Raw genomic sequence first — 5111 nt, 5'->3', positions numbered from 1 at the left:
GGCGGGAACCACAACTCCCAGCAGCCTTTGCGCGGGGGCAGCACAACATGGCGGCGCCCTTTGTCCTGTTCGGAGAGCGGGAGGCGGGTGGAAAAGGATCCCCAGGGATTGCGGCTTTCCTGCGCCGCTTGCGGTCCGGACTCTCGAGGTACCGTTTGGAATGTGCCAGCTCTCCTGCTGGAGTTTCTCTGTGAAATGTCTCAACACAGAGAGTAAAACTCAAGTCAGATCTGTTGGGGAGTGTGTTACACCGGTGCAAAGCTTCTTCCCCCTCTGTTTATTTTCTGTTCCAGAGGGCTCAGTCTCGAGTTCCCGGGCGCTTCCTGTTAAATGATACTGTGAAAATAACTTCATACTTTAAGGGGAAAGAAGCTGTTTGTGGGAGTTCAGATGTCCGTGATAAACGCTTTATGCTTTTTCAGTCAGTAAGCTCTTAAAATATTTTTCAATAATCCTCCAAAACCTTACTGAGACAGCAGCATCTGTGCTAAAAGCAGTCGAGGTCCAGGAAAAGGCTGGGACAAACCGGGATAAATCAGCGTCGCTTCCACGCGTTTTCCCGGCTTTCCCATGAAGCCAAAGCAGCCTTGGAAGTAGTGCCAGTGAGTCCCGGTGTGTTTCTCGTGGGGGTCATTGCTTCAGCCTTGTCCTTTCTCCTGCACCTCTAGTGTGAACTTTGAGTTCAGTTGGAAAAGTTATCCAGAAAACAGGAAACTTTCTCGTTGCAAGAAGTTGGGTTTTATGAGCTTCCCTTCAGAGCTGATGCACTTGGCAGGAGAAGTCACCAGCAACGAGGCTTTTTGCTCTCAGGCAGGAAGAAAAGCCAGTGCCTTTCCTCCCCAAGCCCCCAGCACAGCAGGGCTTCCAGGAGCCGACGGTGTCGCTGCTCTTTCGGTTCTCAGCTGTGCCCGTGGGGATGGTGACATCGTGTTCCTCCGAGTGCTCCAGGGCAGCCGAAAGCACCAGCACATCCCCCGGGCCTTTTTGGGAGCCTGAGGTATTGCAGCAGTGGGGGTGGGTTTGTTTTTTTCTTCCCTGAAAGTAAAACCGTAGGGGAAATCTCTGATCTCCCTGATTTTCATATCATAATTGAATTTTTTTTTTAAAAAAAAGGTAACACTGTGGAATTTACTAACTGACTTGCAGTGGTTAAACTGAAAGTGCCAAACAGTTGTAGTGTACCACTTATTGTTTTTATTTATTCAGTTTGGTGTTTATTTACAAAGGGAGGCCATGGAATGTTATGGTGTTTTCCCCCAATATTTTGAGATGCTGCCCTGAATTAGTTGATTTCTGCCTCCCTCCCAATGGTGTTTCCCAGCAGTCCCACGGCATCTCTTGGGCAATGCAGCTGCCAGAGGTCCCTCGGGACAGGCAAAAACCCCACAGCAAAGGAGAACCTGGATTTGGGAGATAGAGAATTGAATGGCACCAGTTTGAGCTGTGCCAGTCCAGGGAATGCCAAAGGAAATAATTCCAAGACTCCTCCAGTGGGAGTGCTTTTCCTGGATGTGTGTAAACACAGGCACAGTTTTTTACTACAAAGTGAGTTACTGAGATTTGGGGTTGTTTTCTCAGTTCCTTCTGTAAGTTTTCCCTCTCTCAGCCCCACTGGCCAAACGGGAGGAGCAGCAGCAGCTCCAGGGCCGGAGCTGTTGGATGGGTTTGGGAGCCCAGATTCCCATCCTGGTGCAGATGTGTCCTGCAGCCTCCTGGGGGGATGTCCCTGCAGCAGCGCCCTGGGGAAGGGATGAGACATCTCCTGGCACTGCTGGCGCACAGGAACCCCACTGACTCCCACCTGGGGCACCCATTAATGATTATTATTGAGTTATTATGCAAATTACCGTGGAATTGTGTGAATTAGGGGCCAAAATCCCACAGAGGTGTTTGGGAGCAGAGGGGCAGTGCCAAGGCAGAGCTGCTTAGGGATGGCAGGTAGGAATTGGAGCTCTCCCAGTTAAAAGTGTCTGATCATCACAGTGCTCTTTTTGTCCTCTTCCACCAGCTGTCCCTGGTCATTCTTGTGTTTGAGGGGAGTAAAAATGGCCTTGGGGATTTGCTTCTGGGAACAGAGATCCATTTCCTGATGGTAGTCCTGGAAATGGAACTGAGTCTCTGTGAGAGCTGAGGATGGTACAGAAGGAGTGCTGGGATTGGAGAGTCCACAGTGAGTATTGTGTGGTGAGTGTCCTGATGTCCCTGCTGTAATGCTGTGCTGTCATCAAGTCCCCTCATTCTGATGTAAACTGTCTTTGAATGTGCTGAAAGTCCAAACTGAAGTACAAAATACCTATGGGAAGCTTCATGTTCCCAAGGGAATGCTTTAGGGATGTGCAGCTTCTGAACTACAGAAATAATTCAGGTTCCCACAGAAACCTGCTGGGCCGTGGTTCTGGGGCAGGAGTGACAGAAAAATGGCATCTTCAGGGCCATCTTAAGAGTTGTTTTCCCTCAAGATCACAATGAAATGCTGTTCGTGCCCCCCTGGGAAACCCCTGAGCAGGGTAAGTGGTGTAAGTGTGGTTTTCCTGCTCTCTGCAGTCTCTCAGTGATGCCCTGAAGTGCTCTGGCTCATGGAATATGATCCATGGGTAACAGCTTCCGTGCCTATCTGTGCAGGTGAGTCAGTCACTGTGTCCCATGGGATCCCTGAGGCTGGAAAAGCCCTTTGAGACCATAGGGTCCAAGTGGTGCCCCAGCCTGCCAAGGCTACCCCCAGCCCATGTCCCCAAGGCCTGCATGAAGAGCCATCCCCTGAGGGACAGGAACTGGGGTGAGGGCTGCAGCCACTGGCAGTGGGGCTGGGGGTTCCCTGAGAGCCTCCAACACACATTCCCTTCTCCCTGGCCTTCCCAGGAAGGATGACTGGTCTGGAGAGCACAGTGTGCAGGGGCAGCAGTCCAAAGCCACACTCAGGACATTTCCCTGCAGTTCAGGGAACTTCTGATTGCAGCACCTTGAAGTCTTGTGTGCTCAGCAGCTTTTCCTTTGGACTTTTTATGCCCTAGGAAACAGATTTGAGGACCTCCCAGTGAATTCATTGAATTGTCCCAGCCAGAGAGCTTTTTGCTGACCTAAACTGAGCTTTTAAGCCCCAGACCTCCCGGATTTGCAGTGTTTTACCATAACAGTGAGCCAGGATGGATTCTCCTGTTCAGTGGTACAGCTGCCCACAAGGGCTGGGTCAGCTGGGCCAGCACTTGCTGTTGTGTGTTTTCCTCTCTCAGAGGAGGCAAAACCACTTTGCTTTCCCTTGTAGGACCAACTGAGGCTGTGGATTGCAATGCAGAGCATCTGCAGGCTCCTGGTGCTTGGGGCTGTGGTGTTTGGAGTGCAGGAAACATCCCTGACTGTCTGATCTGGGTGTGGATGTGCATTTCCAGGACTAACTCAGTCTGGGTATCCCACCCACCCAAAGCTTCTGATGAAGTTCCAGCAAGTCCCTGAAACTTGAGGAAGAAAAGAAATGAGTTCAAGTAGAAAGATCAGGTAACACATCTTGACTGATAAATCTTTTCCTGCCCAGAGTTGTTACTGTGAGGGGAAAAGCTACTCTGTGCAGCGGCAGCACAGATATTATCAGATGGAACAAAATCACTTCATGCAAGAGGTTTTCTCCTGTGCAAATCAGTCCTTGGGCATGAATTGAACTTGGGCAATCATTTGGTCTTCCCCCAGCAAGCATCATTCCAGTCAGCATTAATGACATGCCCTGTGCCCACTTCTCATTATTCACCCAATAAAAATCAAAAGCAAATAAATGTTGGTTTGGTTTTAAGAAATTAGAATAACTTTAAAACAAACTAAATCACCTTTTTCTTCCTTTTTTTTTCTTTTAGATGATGGAATTGTCACTCTGGATGTGTGCTGAGCTCTGGTGGCAGGGGACTGTCAGGCCCTAATGGCTGCACATTCTTGTTCTTTTCACTGGGAAATTGGGAGTAATTATTAATTAGATTGCAGAAATATTTTCTGAAACTTTTCCCTTTTTTCTGTCTTTTGCTGGTAGATTTTTTCTTTCTGCCTTTGAAATTACACCTTCCTCGTAGCTCCCAGGTGGGAAAACCTGGGGTGACTTAGGGAGGACAGGGGTGAAATTTTTAGCTGAAAACTTGGGGAAATTTAGAGAGGGCAGAGCAACTGTTTTTGGAGGAAAATGTGTTTAACCACATTGATCCGAGTTGTGTTTGCACAACTTGGGGCCAGAGGTAAAAGTTAATCCAAAGCAAACCCTGCTCAACCTCTAAATCCCAGGATAAGTTCTACAAGCTGCAAATTGAGGGACTAAAAATACATTAAAATGGAACCAAGAGCATTAATAAGGTGCCAGGGAATCCCAGTATTGTTGTCGTAGAATTTTTAACTGATTTTTAAGCTTCTTATGACAACTGTGAGTTTCTTCCTTTGGATTACTCATGCTGTAGGTTTTGAGGTTTATTTGGATTTTGAATCCCTCACTGTGGCCCTGACACTGATCAGGAGCTGGCAGGAAAAACAGAATCAGAGCTCCTGGCAGGCGCAGGGTGTTTTCCCCCAGAGTGGATCCAACTGCTGCCCACCAGCCTGGGATTTGCTTTTGGCTCTTGGCTTCTTCAATGGTGAATTCCTGCTGGAACAGCCTCACAGTGCCTTATGGAGCCCAGATACTCCCCTGCAGAGCTGCCGCTTTAACGCCAGGTTTGTCAGGAACCAGCCAAGGTTCCAGGGAAGCTCAGTGGGATCAGGACAGGACAGGTTGATATTCCATAGAATTTGTTGTTTATAACCCTCCTCCCCCAGCCCCGCTGATGTCCCTGTGGGGGAATTGACCAAGTTCCCTGGAATTCAGCTGATTTTCACCCCCCTGGGGTTGGGCTCCAGGGGATGTGTTCACCCAGGAGAAGGTGGTGGTGGGACGCGCTCCCAGCACGCAGTGAGGCAGCACCTGAGCACAGGCGAGGACGTCTCTCCGTGCAGGAAGCCGCTGTCACTTCAGAGCCTCAGGAGTGGCCTCTGCAAGTTTTTTTCCCTGAGGAAAGGGATGCACATCCCTGCCTTCAAGGCACCTCGGGTCTGACCCACCTGTTAAAGCTTACCATGGCTTCTGCAGTTGCAGCTGTGTCTGTCCG

General features: G+C 49.4%; 1 long non-coding RNA gene across 11 annotated transcripts; it reads left to right on the top strand.

Annotated features, from left to right (window-relative positions):
- Positions 1 to 35: 35 nt before the first annotated feature.
- LOC108641230 lies at positions 36 to 4564 on the top strand. Of its 11 annotated transcripts, none has more exons than XR_003916179.1 (5): positions 36 to 148; positions 2009 to 2170; positions 2545 to 2622; positions 3263 to 3492; positions 3843 to 4564. It is a non-coding gene; the product is annotated as an uncharacterized LOC108641230 (long non-coding RNA). The 11 variants fall into 11 exon arrangements; XR_003916178.1 differs by having other exon boundaries at positions 2009 to 2184; XR_003916174.1 differs by lacking the exon at positions 2545 to 2622 and adding an exon at positions 2366 to 2507 and having other exon boundaries at positions 2009 to 2184; positions 3012 to 3492.
- Positions 4565 to 5111: the final 547 nt, after the last annotated feature.

The sequence above is a fragment of the Manacus vitellinus genome, unplaced genomic scaffold (genome assembly GCF_001715985.3).
Source record: "Manacus vitellinus isolate BGI_N305 unplaced genomic scaffold, ASM171598v3 scaffold_57_pilon, whole genome shotgun sequence".
NCBI classification, from domain to species: domain Eukaryota; kingdom Metazoa; phylum Chordata; class Aves; order Passeriformes; family Pipridae; genus Manacus; species Manacus vitellinus.
Note: the sequence above shows the minus strand (reverse complement) of the source record. Positions and strands in the feature narration are given on the sequence as shown.